At 41.1% G+C, this 27,962-nt stretch overlaps 1 long non-coding RNA gene across 1 annotated transcript; it reads left to right on the top strand.

Moving 5' to 3' along the window:
• Positions 1-2,104: 2,104 nt before the first annotated feature.
• LOC134165494 (uncharacterized) lies at positions 2,105-3,181 on the top strand. Its single transcript, XR_009965563.1, has 3 exons — positions 2,105-2,318; positions 2,473-2,590; positions 2,673-3,181. It is a non-coding gene; the product is annotated as an uncharacterized LOC134165494 (long non-coding RNA).
• Positions 3,182-27,962: the final 24,781 nt, after the last annotated feature.

Genomic DNA, 27,962 nt, shown 5'->3' with positions numbered 1-27,962 from the left:
TCAGGGATTGGTGTTGGGACCGGTCTTGTTCAACATCTTCATCGCTGACATGGACAGTGGGATTGAGTGCACCCTCAGCAGGTTTGTCGATGACACCAAGCTGTGTGGTTCGGTTGATACGCTGGAGGGAAGGAATGCCATCCAGAGGGACCTTGACACGCTTGTGAGGTGGGCTGATGCCAACCTCATGAAGTTTAACCATGCCAAGTGCAAGGTCCTACACCTGGGTGGGAGCAATCCCAGGCACAGCTACAGGTTGGGCAGAGAAGAGATTCAGAGCAGCCCTGTGGAGAAGGACTTGGGGGTGTTGGTTGATGAGAAAATGAACATGAGCCGGCTTCAGTGTGCGCTTGCAGCCCAGAAAGCCAACCGTATCCTGGGCTGCATCAAAAGGAGCGTGACCAGCAGGTCGAAGGAGGTGATCCTGCCCCTCTACTCTGCTCTTGTGAGACATCACTTGGAGTATTGTGTGCAGTTCTGGTGTCCTCAACATAAAAAGGACATGGAACTGTTGGAACAAGTCCAGAGAAGGGCCACGAGGATGATCAGGGGACTGGAGCACCTCCTGTATGAAGACAGGCTGAGGAAGTTGGGGCTGTTCAGCCTGGAGAAGAGAAGGCTGCGTGGAGACCTCATAGCAGCCTTCCAGTATCTGAAGGGGGCCTATAGGGATGCTGGGGAGGGACTCTTCATTAGGGACTGTAGTGATAGGACAAGGGGTAATGGGTTAAAACTTAAACAGGGGAAGTTTAGGTTGGATATAAGAAGGAAATTCTTTCCTGTGAGGGTGGTGAGGCACTGGAATGGGTTGCCCAGGGAGGTTGTGAATGCTCCATCCCTGGCAGTGTTCAAGGCCAGGTTGGACGAGGCCTTGGGTAATATGACTTAGCGTTAGGTGCCCTGCCCAGGGGGGTTGGAACTAGATGATCTTAAGGTCCTTTCCAACCCTAACGATTCTATGATTCTATGATTCTATATACTTTAATATTTTGTGCTTGCAGGACAAAATGACTTTGGAAATAAGTGTGAATAGCTGAGAATTTGCTATGGATGTGAAATAAATGTTCAAACCCTTCAGTTTGTTTTGTTTTTTTTTTAATGATTGCATCACTGTTTCTTTTTCATATTAAAGTGAATGAATGCATTTCCCTATTGCCTGGGAAAACCAGCTTCAGTATTTTTATAATGTTCTTTTCTGATTCAGTCTTTGTTTTTACATTATGCTTTGGGCTTTGCTAGATAATAAACAAAGTAGGTCTGATTCCTTGGGAAATAAAATACACAAAACTGACTCAGTGCTGACTTCCAAGATTTGCGTATAAGAAGTTTCCTGAAGCAAATCAATATTTCAAAAGCTGTTCCCAAAATGTATATTCATCTCTGAGATGAAAAGATCCCATAGCAAATGATCCACCACTAAGATACAGCCATGGGAATATATTTATGGCAAAAATGATAGCTTAGCAAAACATTTCATTATAACAGAAAGAGGAATCAGACAGATTTTGAGCCAAAAAAAAATGCATTCGGTCATCAGTCTTGATATGCAGACACAAAGGTCTGTGTAAGGGACATTAAGGCTGAATGAATTTATGGTAAAAATGTTACAGGTTTTCTGCAAATCAATGTGAGGACTCATGAAGTCAGAAATGGGAGCTTGATTGTGTCCTTCTGACTGTAACCATCCTTTTGCAAAAGGCACAAGAGGTCTTTTCAGGGGAGTTCTACATTATCTTTGAAAACTGGGGCAGAGCCGACCCACCAAATAAACTATTCCTTTCCTTTGTGTGTGGTATGGAAATGCTCTCTGACTTACACGATTTGCTTTCCCAGTTGAGTCTCAGAGTCTGAGACTAACTTGACATTTTTTGATTACTTTAGGAAACAAAGAGCAAAAGAAAACAAGAAATGCCCTGATAAGGGTAGGGCATTTTCAGCTGAAAAGGCCTGTCAGTGCTCCTTACGTTCAGTTGCCACTCATAGAAAATGTTCCAGCTGTCAGTGAGGACAAACAAAAAATATTCAAAAGCACAAAGATTCCGTTTTTAGCAACAAGGAACAGAACTGGCTAGGGAAAGGGTTGTGATGGCAGTATTAACAGAGTCTGCAACAGAGTTTGTTCAATTCCAGAGATCAGAATGGACTGAAACCACTGTGTCCTCAGTGACAATATAGCCAAGTGCATTATTTTTAAAACATTTAAAGGAAAAAGAGAAAACACTACATGGAACTCCGCTGTCTGTTCCAGAAGAAAAGTGGAAAATAAAAAGTTACTTGAGATTCTCATCCCTGCATTTCCAGCCCTTTAAAATGACTGAGTTAATTTTACCATTAAGCTTTTTATCCTTTTATCTAGTCATTTGTTTGTGCCTCCGAAAAGGCTTTTTGCTTTAATGTGTCATCACCTCAGTAGTGTGAAATTCTGAGGCATTATAGAGCTTTACCGTGCTTTTACATTCTGTTACCAGCCAGTTCAAGTAGTGAGCCCAGCAGTGTGTGTGTGCTGGTGCAGAGACTCTGTATCAAAGTGATGCTGCTCTTCAAAGACCCTCCTTCATGTGAGCCCTGCATAGCAGGACAAATCTTGCTGGTAAGATGAATTTTAAGAAGAAGTGTAATTTTAATCAAGGGTTCTGTATCTGTGTGTTATCTAGGAATGCTCTCTGCTTGAGTTTTAGTGATTGCTGCAGTGACAAAAGAAGCAAAGCTAGAGAATCTGGATACAGCTCTCTGCTCTGAAGAGGGAACTGGCACAATTACCCCAAGATGTTTGAACTAGTTATTGTTCATCCTAATGCATGTACATTTCCCTTACCTCAGTAATTTCCAGGCAAATACTACCTGTGTATCAATCACTAGAGATGAATTTTGCACACAAGTCCCTTCAGCATTCCTTTTTTTAATTTATTTTATTTTAACAGCTCTTCATTTAAACACCACCAGAAAGAGCTCAAAGCAGTGTAACTGACAAACCCGACACCTTTGTGTAAAAAAGCACTGCAAAAATAGAAACCACAAACCCAACAAGTTCTGTTCCCTGCACCAGCGTCAGTCAAACTGAGTAATACATTAGGCTTGCTAAGTCTCTGCTGCCCATTTCTGCTATGGACCTTAATCTGTGGTCTTTGTCTCAGTTACCAAGAAGTAGTCCCTGATTGCCAAATAACAAAGATGATGAGTACATTAGTGTTTCAGCGTCGGTATGATGGATGGGTAACTGACAGAATGATAAGCAATGTCTATTCATTCAGAGTTTCCACTGTAATGCCAGATGGTGCTGGGAGATAGAAAATAATCTCTAGACCCCAACAAACATTGCCTTGAATACAGTCACATTCATTCTGAATTTAGCAAAAATTGGTGACATAATCTCCACATATTGAATAAAAATGTACTCTCAACTAAGTACTTTCGGCGAGGCCAAGTTTCACAGGTTAGCCTGAGACCTGGTCTCTGACTGGCCCATCGAGGACACCAAGTGCAAGCTCTTCTTACACCAACCTGCTGGCTTCTGCAGCCACTCAAGGGAAAATGTGGGGAAGACCAATGCTGGTGCTAGTGCTCCTGCCTGCAGCCTCAGAGCTGAGGACACACAATTGCAGGATGCCTTTGCCAGGTTCTGAAGGAGGAGCATGCTCCTTCCCTCATCTGAACATGTCCTCGAGGACTTGGTTGATCTTGGTTGCCTGACAGATGGCTCCCCCTCCTTATACTCTCCCTCCTCACACTCTCCCCATGCTCCAGCATGGTCTCTCCAGAGGCTGCAGGGGATCCGTACTGGGATGTCTAAAGCACCTTCTCTCCTTCTCTTCCCTTGCTGCTCCTCAGGCTCTTTCTCACACATTTCCCCTCATCTCTCACTGCCAGGTAGAATTTTGCCCTCACTTACAGTGATTTTCCCCAGGTGCCACAATCGTGTCTGTGAGGCTCAGCCATGCCCTGTGGTAGGTCTGTTGGGGACAAAGCTGCAGCTGGGTTATGTGGCAGCACCAAGTCAGATCCAGCCTTGGGCACCGGCAGCCAGACCCTATGGGGAGTGGAAGAGGTTGCAGAGCCTCTTAGTGCACTGCCCTGACATTTCCTGTCCATAACAGTCTAACCCAGGTGCCTTGTGTTTGGGCCTGAAGATCTCTTGGTGTCCTCCTGCACTCTGGCTCAGCCACAGCCGGCCACAATGGGACCATTGAGGGGTGCTGCAACTGGTGGAAGGCTCTGATGAGATGACCAGCTTACACTGTGTATGCACGCATCCACTTTTCACACTCTGTCCCCTCTGCCTGCTAGCAGAGGGACTGGGTGGGTTTCCAGACGTCTGTGCTGCTGTGCTGGGACATGCCTCCATTCCAACAGAGTTTTCCTCCACTTTCCAAGTCTGCTTTTGTCCAAGCTTCTTCAAGCAGGAAAATGCAGTGGTTATTAAAGTAATTATCAAGAAACGGGGTTTGTGAAGTAAGCAGCTCTATTTGTCAACGGATATATACCAGGCAATGAAGGTTAACACAGGCAATAAAAAAGCACTGACCTGTCTTGGAGCAGAGCAGCAGTGACTTCCTCTCCCTGGGCTCACCTCACCCATTACCTGGTTTGTGTGCCACCCAAAGAACTGTTTGACACCCTACAGTTTGGGAACAGTCCCCTGTCAAGAGCTAATTACATGCTAATCTTTCTTTGAGTGGGGCCTGTGACAAATTATCTTTCAAGAGAGATTGAGCATTCCTGTGTAACACACTGTTTGTAAACCCGTGGCTCACCAGGCCTTATGGCGCCAGCATATCATTTCATGCCAATACCATTTTACATGGAGAGCCAAAACACTCTTAAAACCTTTCAGGGTGAAGTAAATATATACGGATGCGAGACTTCAGAGCTAAATGTTCAAGCTGTTTTAGTAGACTCATGAGTTAGGAGTAAAGAGGGTAGTGTTCAAAGTTTGTTGAAACCAATGGAAAGCTTCCTGTTATGACCAATAAATCTTTTAACCATCAGACATGTCAGCATCAGTTATTCAGGATCAGCTGTCAGTGGTCCTGGAGATGCTTGTTCAGTTGCTCAGAGTTTCAAGTAGGGATGGGTAACACCCTGCAACTACCTGCTGAAATTCAGTGTGGGTTGCTCTTTCTCCTTTGGCATTTCTGGAACAACCCTCCCAACTCCTCATGCATGCACATGTGCTTGCGTAGAGTAGTAAAGCCAGGATGGCCATGTACACTGAAACTATTTCCCATAATTTAAAAAGTGCTTCCAGGTTACACAATCTGCTTTATCATTGGCAGGCAGAACAGTGCTAAACATGCAGATTTTCTGAAGATTAGATGGACATAATCAAGCACAGTTTACTCACTCTGTATCTACGGCCCTAATTAGCAGCTGAAAATCCACCCTCCCTTTAAGATACATTGGGGGATCTTTTTTTAAACTAAGTTGTCCTATCAGCAGGGGAGTTAATAAATCCAAGGTTCATCCAGGTTGGCTTACTGTTCCCCTTCTGGCACCTTGCACTGCGGGGCAGCTGGACATAGGCAGTTCAAGCTGCCAGACATCCTCTCCAGTGGGTAGGAGATACGGATGCAGGGCTGGGAACAGCCATCCCCCAGCAGAGATCTGCTGCACGTGCCTCTTCCTCCAGAGCAACTTTTTTCTTTTTTTTTTTTTTGACTGTTTTTAAGCATTTCCCCTGGAATCTGTAGTAAATGATTTATCTTTGAGGCTTTGACCCTGTGTCAAATGGGATGAAAATTGGCTGACAGGTACTGGAGTTACTGAGGGAGCTGGACAGACAGACAGAATAACTGCAGAAGATTAATTTTCATGAGAAGGAGAGATGAAAAGGTTTTCTAAATGAGGTTTGACACTACCATATTTTCCTATGTTATATTTATGTGGTAAAATACACAGCTCCTCGCACTTCTATAAGAATAGTCTTAGTTAATTTAAACCTCCAGACCAGAAAACAACAAAAAATAATGTTTTTCACAGGATCTAGATTAGTTATTGGTGTGTTTTTTTTCCTTTTTTAAATGATTTAACAAGAATAGATCCTTTTTTAATGCCAGAGTATTGTGGAAATCTTTCCCACAGCATGAGGTGAAACTCTCACATATAGAGTGAGATTTATCTTCCCATCACATTTTAAATAATATGTCAGTATATTTATTATTAAACTTTCATTTTACATTGTATGTCTGTGAGTGTATGCAGTGGGTTGCATAAAAAATCAGTTGGCAGCAGCAGAACAAAATAGTGGTAACCACATGCTGGAATGTTGGAATAATGTCATGGTTTTGATTATGCAGCTTGCTTTACCAGCAGAGCATTGCTGCTCCAGGAAATCAATAATAGCACTTTAAAATGTAATTACTAATATTCTATGTGAAGAGAAGCATATACAGAAATAGAAATGGACAGGCTGTTGTTTTATTTGGCATGATCTCTTCAGGAAAAGAAAGAATAAAAAATCATGCCTTTATGAAAGCCATGAGGCTGATGATTTATGTTAGACTTGATGACCTAGTACCATCAAAGAAGGAAGAAAATAGAAAGATCGAATTATTAGCTGTGTTAATAACTAAAAATTCAGTTGGGCTAAAGACTTTATTAAAGTGATTCTACAAGAGCTAAAATACTGGGTTGATGCTTCTCTAGAATGTTTACTTTTTTCCTCAATTCTGTACAAAATTATTAACAGATCTTTAATTAAAGAGGAAAGTTAGCTGACCTTGGGGAAGGGCAGAAAAGCCAATCTCTTTTAAATGTTCATAACATTCTACATAATAGTTTACCTATGAAAAGCTCTTTTATAACAGACAAATATTAAATTTTACTAAGACATAATTGGTTTATTTTTCCAGCTAATTACAAGAACGGGGAATCTGTGTGTAGTTGTATGTATTCAAATTTCTTTTTTTTTGTCCAGAAGCCTGCTTAGCATTAGCAGTAATGCAATAATGCAATTTCTAGCTACTAGAAGTTTATTGAGGTCTAAATCAATCAATCTTAACAATGACTGAAAACCAACTTTCAGCATTCAACTTGAGTTCTTGCTAAGAAAAGATTAGTTTCCTGATACTTTTCTAGCTAACAGCCCACACCATTTTTATTTAAACATTTAAATATTATTTTTTTATATTTACTATTTGCAATAAGGTTTAATACATCTTGTCTCCCTGTTGTCAAATCATAAATCTTAGTCCGGCAAATTCCCAGAGCAACTGTTTATTTAGGAAAACCAAGTATTCTTAGATTACTCTGCATTTTTATTTGTGACAGTCTGGGTGATCAGATTAGTTGCACAGAGCAATTTATTTCTGCACAGCATCCTCTAACAGAATATTGGAGGATGCTTTAGACTTTACTGAAATCCGTACATAAAAATAACAGAGTTTGAAGGCTGGATATGTGATACAGATAGAAGCAATCATTATGAGTGGGTAAGGACAGAGAAAGGCAAAAACCTATTCTGAAAGGATCAGAGGGAAGCTGGAAGGTTTTGAGAGCACAGAAAAACAATAGTGGTAGCATTGGAAATACTGTAATAAGAATTACAGTACTTGCACCTGAAATGTCAACACATACATGTTGTTTTCTAGCAACTAGCAGCCAGGTTCGGAAGCACTGCAAGAATCTCAACGAGAAGAGTCCGTGTTTGGAAACATGACCATCCAGTCCACATCAGAAGTAAGACTATTAGAAATTAGTGCTTAGTCATTGACTTGTGTCTTTCAGTCACTCTTAGCGTATTACGTAATTTCTGTGAGACAAAGAAGATACATGATTCCAGTTTTGTAGATGGAGGAATTTTAAGGCCCTGGTTACACAATGCATACAAGCACATGCTTGCCTTTGCTAACTTCTTGCATGCCTGACTAAACTGATGCCCTGGTGATTTTTTAGGTTTCAGCAGCTAGGAAGCATAGCAGTGTTAGCACTTCCAGGGCCAAATTTCTCACATGCACCCTATCAGGTCCATCAGACCAGTGAAGCCTGAACATTGTGTACCATGCAGAGGATGAAGCTAAGAAATATCTAATTCTCAGCTAGAATATCAGACCACTTGGCTGTGATCATAATAGCTAACTAGGAAGAATAAACAGTGTGAAAAGCAAAGGTGTGAGAAGACAACTGTTTTCAACAACGAGATAAGCTAATAGGATCCAAGAAAAGTTTTCTTGGTGGCTGGGAAGCTGCTAGGTAAAAGGAAATTGAGTGGCAGCAAAGTGGATTACAAAAGTAGGAATGATTTAAAATATGCATGTGTGCCGGGGATTTAAATACATATAGAGATCAGTGATGGTTTTAAGACTTTGTTCAAAACTCAGTGAAGCTAATGCACTCCAACAATATCTGTGGGTGCTGCACAGAGCTTTCATGTCTCTCGTGGGACTGTATGGGCTCTGTCAGTGTGGAAATGTCTTCATCAGCGTTTTGTTATTTCACATCTTGACCAGCTGCCAATTCCTGATGGAGCTACATGTGGGTATATGTGAGGGAGCAGCATAACTGCCTATGCCAGTAGCTTCCTGTCTGTGATTTTGAAAGGCAGAAACAAATCATAAATGATTGCCTTTCTTGTACATCTCTATTAGCTCAAAGAATTATAATAAACTGGGAAGGGCAGGTGTACTTTCACAGTCACATTGGTTTGTCTCTGGCAGAGGATATTCTTGTTAAATAATAAAGTGATAAATCAACACTTTAAGACTATAGATGGAGAGATAAACAGACCATTCAGGACTCTTAGCTTAATTACCTAGTCATTAAGTATATCTGATCATGCAGATATGCCAGCTGGCTTGCAATATTCTGGATGAAGGAACACAACTAATCTCCAGTGTTTGGGACTAGTAGCTCCTTTTAGTAACACATTAAGTATTTTTGTTAATATTCCTGCTCCTTCCTTCTTGCCACAGAGCACTTAGGTGAAATCTCTGCTCCTGATGACTTGTCGCAGTGTAAATGTTCACTTCTGCTTCATGTGTTTCCCAAAAGCTTTCTGGCTCTGGCAGAGTCTTAGCCATACTGCCAACCCGCAGTAGCTCTGAAGCAAGTATCTCCCCTATTTGCCCTTCAGTAAGTAATTTACCTTTTGGAAGGCTTTGGTTCTCCTTGAATCAGGGTATTTATTTGCCAGAACTGAGATCTTTTACACATTTTCAACTTCTGAGGTGGATGAAGAACTCGACATAGTGGGTTTGATGGCCTTCTGTGTATCCATTTTGTCTTGTATATCTGCTCAGGCAATGTCTCAAATGGGCGGCACATACTAAATGCCTACCAAGTTTCTCTTTCTGTAAAACGCTGTAACAGACACAAAACAATTCACTCTTCCTGTGCTATTATGCTATACACTGAAACTTGACTGACAGTAATATTCTTTCAGAATATTCAGAGCTTGCTTTGTATATTTCCTAGGATCCTTTTTCTTGCTGTAATTAATTCTCTGCATCTGGCCAAAGATTGCATTTGTTATCTTCCCGAGCATAAAAGGTCTATTAATATGTAAATTAGCAAGTTTTAGCTTTCTTGGAGCAGAACTTTTTTAACATTTTAAAGGTAAGTTCACTAAAATAGTCTTTTCCTATGCTTAAAAAGTATAAATTTTGCTTATACTTCACTACAGAATGACAAAGTAAAAATCAGATTTGGGGAAATTGGAGCAGAACTTTTTTAACATTTTAAAGGTAAGTTCACTAAAATAGTCTTTTCCTATGCTTAAAAAGTATAAATTTTGCTTATACTTCACTACAGAATGACAAAGTAAAAATCAGATTTGGGGAAATTAACATTGGACAGCCTAGTTCTCTGCCAGTGTCTGTGATGAGTTAGCAACAGAAGCAGGCATAAATGCATTGTTAATGAGTGAATTTAGGGTGTTAAACCCTGACCTCTATAAAAAAACAGCAACTTGTGTTGTAGAAGTCAGAATGATATAAGAAGACAGAGTCACCTGCCTTGGTTATATAATGTACAGAATTTGGCTTTACATATTCATTTTTATCAGTTGTGAGTATCTTGCACATGCCACCCCCTGCCCCAAATTACTGGCAGTAGGTATATAACCCACAGACTAAACCAGAAAAACACAGGCTCCATCCACACCAGGCACTTAGAAGGTGTCTAGTGTTAGCAGGGACAGAAGTCAATGTAGTTTTATGAAAGTTAGTGGAGTTTAGCATATACCAGCAAAATGTCTGGCTTTTGGAGGAAACACTTTCATGAGCTGTGAAAGGATACTTTATGGATAAAAGGAGGTCCTCTCTTTGACTTCTCCCAATATAATGGAAATTTTCAGGCTTATTCTATAAGAAAAAAAAAGCTGAAAATTCAAACAGACAGCAATGCTCAGCCTGGGGTACTCTTTCCTGGGAATCTTTATGATTTCTAAAAGCATGTATTTCACTCTACTGCATGGACATCCAAATATGTGTGTGGCTATGGGACACTGTCTTCTCTACTAGCACATGATGAATTAGGAAGTTAGGTTTCTACCCGAGTACACTTTGTGAGGTTTCTTCTCTGGTAATATTTCTATAACTATGTAAATCCCACACTAATGGCATATGGTTTGCCCTGATACCACTGTTTTAGTTATGAACTGACAACACACATAGAAGCTCTGCCCTATTAGCAGAAAGATTAAACTGGTACAAGGATGCATATGAAACACATCCATTAACTCATCAAAGGACCAAGGGCAAGGGGAGGGGCTGAAATGATGCTCCCATTACCGATGGCAATTAGAGAGGCTGTCAGTGAGACTACTTGCTAGCTAGCTCTGTTGCCACCTGTCTGGTGAGGGATGAACAAAGACTGAGAGAAATTTCTGTAAAGGCAAAGTAAGCCAATGTGATTATAATTGCAGAAGATGCATTTTTTAACCTAAATTTGATGCATGCCTGTTTAGGTAATCGTGCTACTTGCATTCTAGGAGAATCAAAGGGTAGGTGCTTTTGTGTGTAAAGCAGTTCTCAGAATCATTTTCTCATGTTTTAAAATTTAGACAAACTCATTCTCTGACTTCAGGGTCTTGTGAAGACAGAAGAATTTGGCCCACCAGGAAAGTTATAAGTTAGCAAGTTCAATCTAGGCCACAGACATACCCAGCTTTGTTCAATCTTCATCATTTACTTTGGAAGATGACTGGTGTAGACTAACATATATACTGCAGTTATTACAAACACTGTTGAGCAAAGACACAGATTGCAGTCATGGATTAATAAACATTTTTTCTGAGTATTGCAGTATGATTAAATACCCTTCTGTCTGTTTTGTACATTGCACGAAGATGTGTTCAGGACAATCTTTTCCTTAGGTTATTTTCTTCCTCAAAATAAATTTTTCTAATCATTAACAAATATTTTGTTCCACCTGTAATTGAAGCCCCACTGACACCATTGAGAATTAACTATTTCTCTGAGTCTTCCCTGCCCCTGCATGTTGAAGATTCCATGGTGGCAACACTGCTGGGAGAAATAAAATTGAACACCACAATTTGCAATTCTCCCTCATGTGGAACAGAAGTCTCTAGAAGCAGTATCTTGTCAACGAATGAAGCTTGTACTCAACAGGTCCTGTTATTCATTTTCTTCAACTTGAGATCTGCTACTAGCAGTGAATGTCATGACCCCAGGCAGACACACTAAACCAAATACTGAATAACCTTAGTAGTAAGAATGCATCCTACTATGATGAAGGAATTTCTAGGGCAAAGTTTGTGCCCTTTGGCTCTACACTAAATAGCTCTAGAAAGCAAAAGCACAAGGCTTGTGCTAGACATCTCTCATCCAAAGATTCAGAAAACCTGTGGTGTTCTGTACAATTTGATGACTGGAGTCTTGTTACTAGCATTTTCCCTAGACATCTTTCCCTCTATTTCCCTCTTGCAATCTGATTTCCTCTCCAGAATATCTCTGCTTTTAGCCCTTCCCCAAATTTTGTTGTCCCATGATCAGAGGTGGTGTGTCCCCCTACAGCTCCCCAGAGAATACTTGCTTTCTGTCTATTGTCACATAGTCTCTAAAGCCCCACCACTTAAGCATGCTCCTTTACGTCTGTGTTGCATGCCTGGCAGTTACCACTGGCTACTGAAAGATGATTCTGATTTTCCTGGACACTGTGATACCAGCTTGCTATTTGACCCCTGCAGCTCTAATAGGATGCATTCTGCTACACTTTGCATGCTCTGTAGTATACAGTGGGAAGCTATAGAAATTGATGAAGTGTCTTTTTGCCCTGTTTCCTGGGGTGAAATACATTTGGTTTTTTTTTTACTCAGTTGCCTTATAAAGAATCATAAGTCAAGTAGGGTAGAGGAAATGTAAACAAATTCATTTATGTATGACATACAGCAGACAACAGTTGCAAGTACTTGTAAAGACCAACAAAAGAAAAGACATGGTGTGTTGTGGTAACAGAAATAAATCAGTCATATGGCAAGGTGCTGTCAAAAGCTCTTGTGTGGCCCCCGGTGAGCCAGCTCAGGAAGGTGACTGAGCTGAAAGCTAATGCTGAAGTTAATCCAGAAAAAAACTCCAGAAGCGTCAGTTCAGCCAGATCAGCTGTTTAAAGTGGCTCACCCTATGGTTAAAATTAGTGAATGCTAGCACAAGAGAAGGGTGGAGGGTTGGGAGAGACTGAACAGCCCAGATTTCAACATCTGAAGCCACTGAGAACTGCACCTGTATGTGTCCATGTCACTGTGAAACACCTCTGTCATTTACACAAGTTTGTACAGGTAATGTAGTTAAATAAACATCATCATGGAGTAAAAATATGTCGTTCATCACTACATTTTTCACTAGGAGAAGATACAGAAGTCATCTATTCTGGGATGACTGCAGGTTTCAGGTGACCGAACCTCAAATTCTTTCTTTTGGGTTTTCATTATTAGGGAGGTGGAGAGCCGAATGTCAAGTAAGTGCCCCACTAAGAAAGTTCTGACATTAAATTGATTTAAAGAAACACAGATTTTGGTACCATTAGATATGGGAGTTTATGAAGTCTGTCAATCAAAGCCTGGGACCTGATACAAACTTGAGAACACCAGAATGTATAGAATTATTTACCACTGTCATGAAATTGTTGAAATTGTCATAAAATTATATTTTAAAACAAAATGTCTTAGATTTTTCTGTAGATCTTCTGGATCTCAAAACTCTTAGGTTCTTCTGCATGAACTCTGCTTTGAAATCACCAAAGGTGGAATTGTGTTTTAAGTCACGAAGAACTTCAAAAGTTGTGATTCTTCCATAACCCATTAACCCAAGGGCTTTTAAGAACATCAAACAAAACTAGACTTTCAACCAAATCCTAATAGCTGGCATAGTAAATTCATACATATATATATATATGCATATGTATTTTCCACATAAGCACATAGCTATAATAAAAAGACTTCTTCCCCTTCCTTAAAGGAATTTACAGTTCTATTCCCTGTAGGCCATGTATGTAATCTCCAGCATAAACAGTCCATGAATACTTGAAAAAAGGTCCTTTGATTATTTCTTGAATTTTTGTTTATTTTCCATTTGATTTAGTTGTTATTTTTTTTGTCTGACATTACTCCTGTCTAACCAAGAAAACAGGAACTTTAATATTGGTTAATTCTGAAGTGGCTCTGGAGCTGAACAAGACTTAATGGAAGAGGAGTTCCACAGCTGCTGTGGTGCCTGAAGAGAAATAAAATAGGAAAAGTTATTTCCCTTGTGTTTGCTTCATGGACCTGCTTAGGCCTGCCAGGAAAATTTTTCTTAATTGTTAATTCAGGTGAAATGCCATATCATTAGGCTTAACCCACCTCAGGAAAGCAGGAAAGAAACGGCTTTGTGTTGCCTGTCTAATGTGCAGCCACCTTTGTCCTTGATGAGTTTTGGGAACATAAATTCTTAGTGAAAGAGCTATTTTACTGTTATTTCTACCGGAACATAAAATTTTCAAGTTCTGACATCAAAATGCAAAATATTTGGAAAGGATTAAGCAGGTAGAAAGGCAGGTACTAAACCTCAGGAGAAATGGTAGCTGCACTTGATGTTTTTTCATGTTACAGTGCTTGTTAATAACAATAATTTTACAGATGAGGGGACAACCCGATTCTAAGGTTCTCACATTTCCTCAGCTTGCAAGTATCTTCCTGTATTCTGCGCGTGGATGGCAGAGTAGTCAGTTACTAGTTTCTAGCAGAGTTTAATTCTCCATGAAAGTGTTGGCTGAAACCTGTGGCTAGGGACATGTTAATGCAATGAAGATAAAAAACAGTTTTGCCTTCCTTAGTGACCTCCAAAAACTAGTTGCTTTCTGCAAAATAGAAGGCTCCGTTTTCTCTGTGAGCTCTTTCATATGCACAAAGAATGTGAATGGTGGTATGAAATAAATACATCTTCAATCAAATCAGATTACTTTTGCTTAGTTGGAAAGCAGAATGTCACCTATGGTTTGACGCTAAGCTTGCTTTATTAAAAAATGCTTTTCCTTTTCCGTGTGCTGACATAAAAATGCATCCTATTTGTTATGAAATAGTAATTTGTCAGTATAAGGTCTTGAGTGAAGCCTTCAGTCATATCAAAGTGACATGGGGACCTGGCCTCATTAACAAAAGTGATTTACGAAAGATTTTCAAAGGTACAAGTGACACTTGGGACCTAGGTGTCAGACAGATGAGACCTAGGACTGCCCAGGTTCTCTGCCCCTTTGGAGCCAAGTCTGCAGATGGGAATGTCTGTGCCTCTCTGGGCTACTTGAACTAATTTGGCACCTTTGCTGAAAACAGCAGAATGGAGCGACTGGGGCACTGAGGATCTCTTGTGTTATGGAGTGGTGATCTGCAGGAGAAAAGCAGCAGCGGCCATGTGTCAGGAGATAACATTTGCACTCTGCTATGAAGCCTGCTGAGGCAGTAATGAAGATCAGAGTCAGCCTCTCCCTGTATGTCAGTGGAAGGGAATTTTTCTTCTAAATGAGAATCTAAGAGTTTGAACCATCTCTGATCCTCAGCTTGTTGCTCCTAGGGCAGTGGTGATGTCAGACTGAACTAAACATCTGGCAAAGAAGCATCACTTGTAGTAGAGATGTTAAACCACAGCTAAGACTGATTTCTAGACCCAGATTGAGGCCCTGTGGGACTCAACATGCATTTGCTCCAGGAAAGATGAACTGTTGCGTTGCTTTGGTGCATCTGCTTGCATGAGTTCAGCTACCACCTTGCCCTGGCACCTAAACATTTCAATTTTGATATGATTAAATAGAAATATGATACCACCAAATGAATAATTGCTTCCCATTGTCGTCAGTCATTTCTGCAGGTAAATATAAAGGCTGAATTTAGCTAGACTGACAAAGTAATAAACAAGAAAATAAAGAAAAATCCTTATTCTAATTGACAGTTCTGCAACCAAATACAGCTGCTGGGAATGAATAGAGAAAAAGACTGCTTAGCCAGAGTTTCATTTTGAGGCTGGGTGTCAAGAGAGGGTAATTTGATACATTCTGCCAACCTGATCGTAATTTGTCAGACATGTTCCAGACCTGTACTACTGTCTTTGTTTAAGATGAGATGTCCTACATTCCTGATTAAAACAAACTCCTGGTTTGCAATGCTGAACTGAGATAACTGTTTCAGCAGCATTCCAAACTGGGCTGCAGTTCTGGAGTAGGCATGCATTAACAGTGGTAATTTAATTTGTGTGTCCATTTGTTACACAAGTAGAGTCTTTCAGGCATTGCTGTTAGTGATATTTTTGCCTCTAATACATATTGAAGGCCACATTCACAAGACACACTTTCATGAATAAAACATGAGACAACCAATTCCTCTGTCTACTGAAACAAACAAAACAAACATTGCCTTTGGGACACTGTAAGCAAACAGAGATGCATTCAGGATTGCACAGAACTGGCTTACCTAAGAAAGGGCACAGAGCTGCCAGACCAAGTATTTCATTTTTCTAGACCTGACAGAATTCTGACTGAAAGTGGTCTTGAACATCAGCTAATAAGTGCTAACCAGATCAGGAGTATATAATTAGCATCATAATGAAACCTGCAGACTAGCCTTCTACTTCCTCTTCCTCTGCTTCTTGTGCTCAAAGGAAAAAATGCCTCCAGTTATCAATGACATGTATTTTTTAAACAGGGATCTTCCAAGGTGCTGAAGGGGATTTCTTCACTTCCACAGAGAATTGCAACGATGGATGGGCATCTGTCTCCCAGAAACAAATGTAATGCCTTGTTTCCCACAGACCACAACTTCCAAAACTCTTGCTCACTTGCTTCTGAGTATTCTGGTTTAAGTCACACAGTATGCTGGAGATTGGAAGGGACCTCAAAAGATCATCTAGTCCAATCCCCCTGCCAGAGCAGGAACACCTAGATAACGTTACACAGGAATGTGTCCAGGCGGGCTTTGAATGTCTCCAGGGAAGGAGACTCCACAACCTCCCTGGGCAGCCTGTTCCAGTGTTCCGTCACCCTCACTGAGAAGAAGTTCCTTCTCAAGTTTAAGTGGAACCTCTTGTGTTCCAGTTTGCACCCATTACCCCTTGTCCTATCATTGTTTGCCACTGAGTAGAGCCTGGCTCCATCCTCGTGACACTCCCCCTTTATATATTTATAGACACTTATAAGGTCACCCCTCAGTCTCCTCTTCTCTAAACTATAAAGACCCAGCTCCCTCAGTCTTTCCTCATAAGGGAGATGCTCCACTCCCTTAATCATCTTGGTTGCCCTGCGCTGGACTCTCTCCAGCAGCTCCCTGTCCTTCTTGAACTGAGGGGCCCAGAACTGGACACAATATTCCAGATGGGGTCTCACCAGGGCAGAGTAGAGGGGAAGGAGGACCTCTCTCGACCTACTAACCACCGCCCTTCTAATACATCCCAGGATGCCATTGGCCTTCTTAGCCACAAGGGCACAGTGTTGGCTCATGGTCATCCTGTCGTCCACTAGGACCCCCAGGTCCCTCTCCCCTACACTGCTCTCTAACAGGTCGTTCCCCAACCTATACTGGAACCTGGGGTTGTTCCTGCCCAGATGCAGGACTCTACACTTTCCCTTGTTATATTTCATCCCGTTATTCCCTGCCCAACTCTCCAGCCTGTCCAGGTCTCTCTGGATGGCAGCACAGCCTTCTGGCATGTCAGCCACTCCTCCCAGCTTAGTGTCATCAGCAAACTTGCTGATAGTACACTCAATTCCCTCATCTAAATCATTGATGAATATATTAAATAATACCGGTCCCAGTACTGACCCTTGAGGCACTCCACTAGTTACAGGCCTCCAACTAGACTCAGCCCCATAGACTACAACTCTCTGGCTTCTCTCCTTCAGCCAGTTCGCAGTCCACCTCACTACCTGGTCATCCAGTCCACACTTCCTCAATTTAGCCGTGAGGATGCTGTGGGAGACTGTGTCAAAGGCTTTGCTGAAGTCAAGGTAGACCACATCCACCGCTCTGCCATCATCCATCCACCGTGTTATTTCCTCATAAAAGGCTAAGAGATTGGTCAAACATGATTTCCCCTTGGTGAAGCCATGTTGACTGCCCCTCATAACCCTCTTATCCTTGATATGCCTTAAGATGGCACCAAGGACAAGGTGTTCCATCACTTTCCCAGGGATGGAGGTGAGGCTGACCGGTCTATAGTTACCCGGGTCCTCCTTCTTGCCCTTTTTGAAGACTGGAGTGACATTTGCCTTCCTCCAGTCCTCAGGCACCTCTCCCGTTTCCCAGGACTTGGTAAAGATGATGGCGAGTGGTCTAGCAATGACTTCCGCCAGTTCCCTCAGCACCCGCGGGTGCATCCCATCTGGACCCATAGATTTATGGACGTCCAGATTGCTCAACTGATCTCTAACCCATTCCTCATCGACTAAGGCAAGTCGCTCCGTCGACCTGACTTCATCTAAGGTCTCAGGGGTATAGGGCTCTTCAGGACTGCCTGCAGCAGAGTAGACAGAGACAAAGAAGGCATTCAGTAACTCTGCCATCTCTGCATCTTCTGTCACCAGGGCACCCATCCCGTTCATCAGTGGGCCTACATTGCCTCTGGTGTTAGTTTTGTCTGCCATGTACTTGAAAAAGCTCTTTTTGCTGTCCTTGACCCTTCTTGCCAGGTTTAATTCTAAGGAAGCCTTAGTCCTCCTAGCTGCCTTCCTACATCCCCTAGCAGCAGCCTTATATTCCTCCCAAGTGGCCAGCCCCTCCTTCCATGACCTGTAAACTCTCCTCTTCCACTTGAGCATACCCAGCAATTCCCTATTTAGCCACACAGGTCTCTTGGCCCTCTTCCTTGACTTCCTACGTGTCGGGATGCTCCGATCTTGAGCATCCCGACTGGGATGTTTTATGGTTTCTAAGTTATACAGGGTTTTTTCACCCCAAAATGTATTCTGACATAGCTTTATGTGAAGTGCTCCACAGAGATTTTATAATTGCTTGTTTCAGTGGTCTCATTTCCTGCTCTTCAGCCAGCAGATGCCATCCCAAACAGGCTGTGAAATTGTCCCTCTGACCCATTGATATCAATCTGATATAATTCCCTTTAGTCTTTGCTATCTAGTTTGCTAAGGACCTAATTCAGTAGCTTCTGAATTCAGTGGCATTTTGCATAAGAGAAGATCTATCACTACATCTTCTACCTTCACTTGATTCTGATGAAGGCAACCCCTTTGGAGTCTAGGTTTTGGATGCAAACTTCAACTTAGAGGCAATAAAATAGCCAATGCGTTAATGACTGGCTAAGTTCCCCACTCAAGTGCCTGAAGCAATGAGTCATTAACCCAACCATGTAATTAACTTGGACAAGGGACACATTGCATTTAAACTGATTATGGAAAAAAAACCCAACCAACATATGCCAAGTAATAAAAAACTTTCAAGGATCTAGGCAAGGACACAATATGAAATAAAGCAGAATGCAGTACATTTTACCCTGAAGGATACCTAAGTGCTTTGCAAGTGATATACAGGCAGTACTGATGAAATAAATCCACCTTGAGGTGAGATGTGATATTCACCTGTTGAAGATCACATGCTCCACAATATGGGGAAAAGACAGAAATCATTATTTTAACTGTAGAATGCATGGAAAAATCTGCATTCTCAAAAGGATCTCCAGAGTAGATGAGGTCTCTGTTTTATATGTGTATTTCAGAACATTGCAACTGAAGTATACAATATCTCATATTAAGGGATAGGAGTAGTATTATTACAGTCAGTATGGTCAGTAAAGATGGCCATGCAGCAACACCAAATTAGAAATTAGTTGCTGCTGGTAGGACCAACACCAGCTGCCTGTGCTGCTTCTTGTCTTTGTGTCTAGCTCCACAGCTGGAATTAAGGAGACTTATAACAGTGAAGTATTTCCTCTAGTAGAATACATTTACCTTTGTCAAATTCATTCGGTTTCCAAGGAAAGTACAGGAGGCTGTCTCCCCTCAGATGGGAGGCTTAGTTATGCATTTGTGGTGAGTTTCAATCCATCATTCCCTGTCTGTCATAAAGAAACTGCCTTTCTTATTCTAATTGGCCTTTGTGGATATGTGGATGGACCTGAATTGATCATTTCCTACTTTTCTGTCATTTCTAATTTGAAGTCTCACACTGAAGAATAGCATGAACTTCAGAGGTGCATGCTGTCGGGAAGATTCTTCATTCCTCCTTGTTGGAGATGTCTGTGGATGACAGCCAGCTTAGACTCTGCAGGATGTCTTAGTCCACTCTTTGAAACAGTAGGGTAGTTCAACTAAGCTAGGCACATGTCACCCACCAAGCACAAAAATGCCTTTCTTCATGCCAGATGAGCCCACTGGCTGAGCATATGGGAACCTATGATAGCTCCTGGAGCTCTGTGGCCCACTGTGCTGCTACATGCATCTGATGGCAGCTCACCCTCTCCTGGTGCTCAGTCAGCTACCAGAGACCAGCTCTTTCCCTGTTTCCTCTGAGCACCCAGGAAAGGGATCTTCTTTCCTACCTGTGCATTATGCAAGTCTTTGAGTGAGCTATGGAGGAGAAGACAATGAATTCTGATGTGCAGAACATCTCTTTTTTTTTGGAATAGGTAGATAATGACAATTAGTACTGGATTAGACTATATAACCCTGCACTGTGCTTGAGTCATCAAAGAACAATTAAAGATACTCTGGTTTCTAAATCCTAAGAATTACAAATAGTTGCAGGCAATGATCCAATGATATCTTTACTGTGGTTGACCACTGTGTAAATTACACTTGCCTGATTGCCACAAGAGAAAAACAAAGACCGTTGCTTATGGTTATTGGCAAACTCTGATTTGGACATGCTAAGACACCAAAAAAAAACATATCTAGGAAATATTTCTTAATAAAACACCATGTCCTGGGTTCAGCAGTAGCAGTCATTTTTTTCTCCTTCTTAGTAGCTGGTGCAGTGCTATTTTTGACTTTTGGCCTGGGAACAGCGCTGATAACACCAATGTTTTTAGTTGCTGCTCTGTAATGTTTAGTCTGACCAAGGACTTTCTGAGTCTCATGCTCTGACAGGAAGGAGGGGAAGCCGGGAGGAAGCAGAGACAGGGCACCTGACCCAAATTAACCAAAGAGGTATTCCATACCACAGCATGTCATACCCACTATATAAAATGGGGGCAGTTACCCAGAAAAGTTAGATCACGGCTCGGTCTGGCTGGGTATTGATTGGTGGGCGGTGAGTGGTTGTATTCCCTTCTCTTGTTATTTCCCTTATCATTATTATTACTGGTGGTAGCAGCAGTGGTTTGTGTTATACCTTAGTTACTGGACTGTTCTTATCTCAACCCATGGGAGTTACATTCTTTTGATTCTCCTCCCCATCCCTCTTGGGGGGGGGGAGGTGGGGGGTGGGTGGAGAGAGTAAGGTGGGGGAGTGAGAGAGCAGCTGCGTGGTTCTGAGTTATGGCTGGGCTTAAACCATGACACACCATCACTTGTCTGATGCACTGATGATCCACACATCCGTCTGCAGCCTTACCTTGATTTCTCTGACTAAGATGAAATTTGCACACCCTCCTTTCATAAATATTAGGTTCATTTTCTGTGATCTGCATTGTACTGAAATTATGGTTCTAACAGAAGAGCCTTAAATAAAAGCTTAGTTTAAGGAAAGAGGAGTGCAATGGGAGAAGTATTTTATTTTCTCTCTAGAATCATCCTGAACAGAACATTCGAGCCAGAGTAGACACAGTCTCCGCAAAACTCACATAAATTCTTCAAATTGTTGAATAATATTGCCTTCCAATTTGTGACTGTGCTTTTCTCCATAGTACAGTGCTCTGGGCAGTGATATCTTAGAGTGAAATGGGATTTTTGGTGTGTTTCTTAACAGAAGGCGTGTAGCAGGATCACCTTTTGCTAGTGACTCAGTGCTACCCTCCTTCAGACCATTAGTGGGGATGCACTGATTTACAACACTTGTATATAAACCTGAGCTGTTGTGTAGCCTGAAGGTATGTCAGCTGGATCTGGAAACCGGTACCCTTCCTTTAAAAAAAATTGTACGTTTATCAAATATTGCTTAATGTGGTTTGCTCAGTACTTGTGTTTCTAGGACTAGACGAAAAGGCAGACAGTTTAATATGGAAACGCTAAAAATACTTTCTTCACTTCTCGCTTGCAAGAAAAATTCTGTTGCTTCTGCCAGGATAAGAGCCCCTTAATAATCCTGCAATTTTTCACCTCGTGGAGAGATTACTGTAGTTCATTGTATTTCAAAGATGAATGAGAAGACAATGCACATAGTTTGAGAATCTAGAGGTTAGCTGTCTCCTCCCTCCATGGTTTTGGCATGTTTTGCCCCTTGTCTGGCCTTTTGTTTGAGTGTGATACCAGTTTGCAGTCTTAATCTCCTAGTGTTGCTGGCATATATGTACCAGCAATTGAGATTCAATGCACAGTAGACTTGGCAGGAAGAAGGATTAGCACTGGTATGTGCCTCTGGAGGAAACATACAGCACTGCCCCATCTGTTTATGCCAAGGCAAGAACTAAGAATTTGCCTTTACAAGAATGGGTTCACCTTGGGATCTATTCATGCCTAGAGCTGGGAGTCACAGCTGGTAGACATCAAAACTTCTCAGCTTTGTAAGAACATACCTACCCCTATTCAGGTTTCATAAAAGCAATAATTACATTTAAAAACAAAAACAAAAAAACAACCAACCTACCAACCAAAAAAAAGTCATCTGGCAGTGGTAACGTTTTAAAGTGGTAGTGCTAAATTTGCTCCCTACAAAATGAGTGTGGATTAACAGACAAAGTGTGAGGTCCTTTAAAAAAATAGATTTTTAATACAGGACACGTGACATCGTCTGCAGATACTTGGGAAAATACAGGTCAGGAAGGCTAGGAGAAAAGTTATGGCAGATGAGATGGAGTGTTCTTACTCAACCTGATGGAAGTTCCTAAGAAAGAGAGGTTGACCATCTTTAAGCAATACTGTACATTCCTAATTCTCCAAATCTTCTAATTTTCTACTGTAGGTATAACAAACCAAGTATTATGCCCTTTTGCTCCAACAGGAAAATTACCACCAACCTAAATCAAGCACTCTTCAGAAACAAAGAACACTGAAAATTATTTGCTATATGAGAATGAAAATATGAAAAATTAACTGCCTCAGTTTAGCCAAAGTAAGCTTTCACCCCAAAGGTGAGAAATTAGAGACTTGGGCTCCCTACTTTATGACTAATTTCATTGCTACTGTTGATTTAATGTAGGGGGTGCTAGAATATAATAGTTTTGGGTGACAAAGTGGGACAAATGATGAAGGAAATGCTGTCAGTCTATATGTAAAAAAACATTAGTAGCAAATTACTGGTTATATTCAATTTGCATGAAGTACACTTGATAAAAATCTTTCCCAAATTATAGACATCTCAAATAAAACCAAAAAGAAAGAAAGATTTTAGAAATGAGAAACCCATAATCACATTGATGGATTTAAATTTTAGAATAAATTTATTTTTTTTGCCATATTCTCATCAGAAGAAAAATTCAAACTGCTATTCTGAAAGCATACATGGTAATTGAGAGCTTAACAAAGTCAATCTTGCAAGCAATAGCAGACATGTTAAAGACACTCTAAGAAGTGCAATATTTTTGAAAGGTTTGGATGCATAGCAAGCAATTATTGACTTCATTGAATGTACACTAAACAGAATACATTAGCAGTGAAAACTGGATGAATATATGCTAAGGCAAACACTATAACTTCTAAAACCAAATGTTCAATACTCAAAAGGTCATTGTAATCTACAGTGCAGGTACATATTATACTAGAATTGAGGCAAACAGTCCTAACACCTGTCATTGAAATCAATACATTTTCACTGATCCCTGTAAGAGCTGCAGTTCAGAGGCTGGTGGAAAATGTGGGATTCTGTGCAGAGCAGTAACTAGTGCTGTGTGAATTAGCTAAGCTGTTAATTCCAGCCAACGACTAGTGGCTGGGATTTGTGTGCTGGACTGCTGAAGCCTGGGAACAAATCCTGTTCTAGAATAGGCGCCCTTTAGGTGTGAAAGTTTAAGTCCTGAATTCTCCCAGACTGCATTCCTATGGCTTTCCAGAGGCACACAGCAAGACAAGAATAAATTAAATGCTCCTACAGCCTTTTTTCTAAAAAGAAAATCTTCTCTAAATTTTTGCTGAAAAACAAAAGCACTTGTTCATTTGAAATATCTGTCATTTTATCTCTACTGTTACGAGGAGAATAGAGGTGTGAAAGAAAAGGATGGACAAAACCAGCAGACTAGTTGATCAGAAGATGCTGGAAGCTGCATTATAAAGAGAATATATGAAGAATCAAATTCTCTATCTGGAGAAGCAGATGAGGTCTAGGCTGGCATAGAGGGAGACATCAGCTGTAACTAATGGTGTTAGGGCCAGCTTATGTGCTGTTATATTGCTATATTATAGCATATTATGATTTCTTAGTTGGAATGCTGAAAAAGTACTTGGTCTTTTATAGAACGATGAGCACATAATTAGAGAAACAAGGAACATTAGTAATTAGAAAAGCTTGTTTTAAAAAGATCTCAGCAGCACTTCTGTCAAACAGCTGACAACCTCTGGAAATCATTAAATAGTGCTTCTTTAGTGCTGCTCTCTAAAATCCTGCTTTGTTTCCTTCAGCCTTTTGCCTGACTGACAGTGTGGACTCAATTGACCCTGATTAGACCATAGGATAACATTAGTTTTTATCTTGGAAGGGGCTTTGAGCAACCTGGTGGTCTAGTGTCCCTGCCCATGGCAGGGGGGTTGGAAGTAGATGAGCATTAAGGTTCCTTCCAACCCAAACCAGTCTATGATTCTATGTAAAAAACCCCAACATTGTTACAGCTTTTTTTGTTTCCTAAAGTACCTCTTGAAATAACAATATATTTTCCAAGTACATTGTATGAATTTGTTTCAAAGGCCACCCGAACTGCTTAAAAAGGTACCAGTAGAAAGCAGTCATACCACAAAGCAAAAGGAAGACCAGTTTTCTTAAGCTAAAGCAAATTTTCTAGAGTAGAGCTTGGACCAAGCATTCCTCTTCTACTGTGAGCCCACACGCAACTTATGTTTGTTTAGTCATATTCTCTATCTGATCAGAGACAAAGGGACAGTTTTTAGGAAGCACATTTGCATATGCTGCATGTTCAAGCAACTTTAAGCAGCCAGAGGATGTTAAACAGGAGTGGAATTAAAAAAAAATTGAACTGAACAGAAACATGTTCTGAATTCTCTCTTGACTTTCTCTGACTGCTATTGCACAGCCAAAAACTGAAATAATATATTTATTTTTACCCCCACTGAACTCCAGAAAAGCCCTTATCAGCATTCTTTTTTGGGTAATGAAAAGCAGCACAGGTTTGTCACTTAGGAATTTACTCTCTTTGTTGCTCCATTTAACTTTTTAGAGAAGGAATATCCAGATTGTCAGTTTGTCTTTAATTCTGTCTACTTCATCTATCAGTTTACTGTATAATTGTCTTCAGCAAAGACATAGTAAATTTGACATAAAATCAGCCTCTCTGAGACCAGTTACACACTGGAAAATCCAGTGTGGTGCTATTAAGTACTTCAGCAGATGTCTTTTGCATACATAGTTAGAAAAAATAAATCTCAACAAGAGGAAGTTAGAATGACATCTCAGAAGTTGAAGAAGAAGTTGAAATGACATAGTTGTAGCCATCTTATAAATGATTTATGTCCCTGTTTTGCCACAGATTTCAGTTTTACTTACACAGAACTTATCAAACACAATGTACAAAACCAGCTTTAATGCTAGAATGATTCTCAGTGTGTTCTGGAAAGAATTTTCACAATTCCACAGAACTGATGAGCCTTCTGGTTTATTCTTTTGTGTTTTACAGCAATCTAAATGCCACTGCCCATCGCTCTGCGTATGCTGAAAATGTAACTAAGAGACAGTTTTAGCCCAAAATGTTTATAGAGTTTCAGATGAAGGACATTGAATACAACAGAAAGGGAGCACAAGGTAGCAGGAGGGGAGCAATTGAGGTAACAGAGATACTTATGTATGGTATCAAAGTCAAAGCTGTTGTGGCTCAAGGCACAACAGATGCCTAATCGTTATCTGTACCCTGTGACCTGAAGGAGAGGTTAAAGGATGGTGAATGAGGAGGAAAGGCTACTGAGATGCAATTATCTTTACACTAGTTTTAATTTGCATACTTTAATCTGCATAGGCTTTCTATCTAAGCAGTCCTGCACCACTACTTTGCAAGGCACATCAACTGCAGGCAGGCTCAGACTTACCGATTAGGTAACAACTGAATTAGAGAAAAGGACAGAGAGATTGTGCAGGAGCACAGCCAGTACCTTACCTCCACTAATTGTCTTCGAGGTATGATTTTTTGTTTTCCCTCTACTCTGGAAGTACCATGACAGGGAGCCTTTGGAGCCCCTGGGCATCTGCAAGTATGCACTTGTCTGCAAGGGCAGAGGAACATTAATAGAGGTCAGACACGAGTGAGTATTAGCCAGGGGGGTCATTGATGAGGTCAAAACCATTTCAAACAGGTCAGATGGCATGGCCACAACCAGGCACAGCCTTGTGGGTGTGAGCTAGGTCCTGCATGTGGGCTGCTCTGTAAGGCCAAGACACTTTGTCTGGGCTTGCTGGGTGCACAATGAAAATGTGACATGGAAAAAGATTTCTACCTGTTGAAAACCAATGTGCAGATACAGTTAACAGCTGCCATAGTTGCCACAGGACTCATCACTTCCTCTGTGTTCCCTCTTTGAAAGATTCTGTTTTCTGACTCCATTCTTAATAGAAATAAGAGCTATGCAGCTGTACTAAACATATAAACTTAACTCCTGAGTGTCCCTTAAAAAATACGGAATCTATTAGACAGTTTCAACCAAATCTGACACTGGATTTTTTTCTGAATTTTGTAAACCTCAGTGGTTGGGTAGGGAGAAAAGGTCTTATTAATAATTTTTCTTGGGGGAGAAAGGCAGCAGCATAAGATCAATTATATTATTACACAATGGAGAATCCATATTAAAAGAAGTGGCTTTATGAATATCCAATTGCAAGAAGCTTTTTGATGAGAGCTGGTACTTTAAGTCCTAGGAAATACAACCACTTCACAGCAGTTCATCTGGAAGCAGGCTTCATTAAGCTGGCTACTCACAGAACTACTTCCTTTCTTCACTGACCTACTGGTGCTCATAAAATGAGAAGCACTATGGTTTCAAATGTCCTAGGGCAGCAAAGAATGACTTCTGAGCTCTGGAAAGTCATGAGCTGGACATATTAGGCATTCTGCAAAATTAACATGAGCAGGACAGCTGTGGCATGTTGGATTGTGAACCTGTGACTTGATCAGAAAAATAGAAAGGGTCCTAAACTTTGTCAAGTCGCTTGTAATAATGCCATAAGGAAGGATAAAGGACATCTTGAAGGATAACTTTAAAAAAGCATAACATTGTTTTCAGACACAGAAGTGCAGGTTCAGCAAGGCCAGGGGCAGGGTCCCACACCTGGGTAAACCCCAGTACAAGTACAGGCTGGGGGATGGAAGGTATTGAGACTAGTTCTGTGGACAAGGATTTTGGGGGTATTGGTAGATGAAAAGCTGGACATGAACTGGCAGAGTGCGCTCGTGGTGTGGAAGGCCAACTGTATGCTGGGCTGCATCAAAAGAATCATGTCCAGCAGGTCGAGGGAGGTGATTCTGCCCCTCAGCTCTGCTCTCATGAGACCCCAACTGGAGCATTTTGTCTGGCTCGGGAGCCCTTAACACAGGCATGGCCCTGTTGGAGTGAGTGCAGAGGAAGGTCACAGAATTAACTAGAGGAATGGAACACCTCTCCTATGGAGGAAGACTAAGAGAGCTGGGGTTGTTCAGCCTGGAGAAGAGAAGGCTCCAGGAGACTTTATAGCCCTCCAGTACCTAAATGGGGCTTATAAGAAAACTGGGGAGAGACTTTGTGCCTAGGTCTGCAGTGACAGGATAAGGGGTAATAGCTTTAAATCGAAAGGTGGTAGATTTAGACTAGATATGAGGAAAAAGATTTTTACAATGAGAGTGGTGAAACACTGGAACATTGCTTGGAGAGGTGGAAACATTGAAGTTCAGGGTGGACAGGGCTCTCAGGAACCTGATCTATTTGAAGATGTCTCTGCTCATTGCAGAAGGGTTGGACTAGATGACCTTTAAAAATCCCTTCCAGCCCAAATTATTCTATGATTCTATGACATCTGCCAGAAGATGTGAAGACCTAATAGACAGCAAAGGCATAAAAGGAATGAATGCTTAAGTAAGATAAGGACAGAGCAGAGAAGTGAAATTATCTTTCTGCATCTGTTTATCATGGAGAAGCTGAAGGCATTTCCCACGCTGTGTGTCTTTATAGTGGATGTACTAGAGGCTCTGTCTCAAATAAGTGCATTGGACAACATCAGAAATGAAATGGATAAAAAAGAGTAGACACAAATCTCT

Source organism: Pezoporus occidentalis, unplaced genomic scaffold (genome assembly GCF_034315485.1).
Source record: "Pezoporus occidentalis ecotype Australia unplaced genomic scaffold, CSIRO_AGI_Poc_V1 ctg24, whole genome shotgun sequence".
Classification (NCBI taxonomy): domain Eukaryota; kingdom Metazoa; phylum Chordata; class Aves; order Psittaciformes; family Psittacidae; genus Pezoporus; species Pezoporus occidentalis.
Note: the sequence above shows the minus strand (reverse complement) of the source record. Positions and strands in the feature narration are given on the sequence as shown.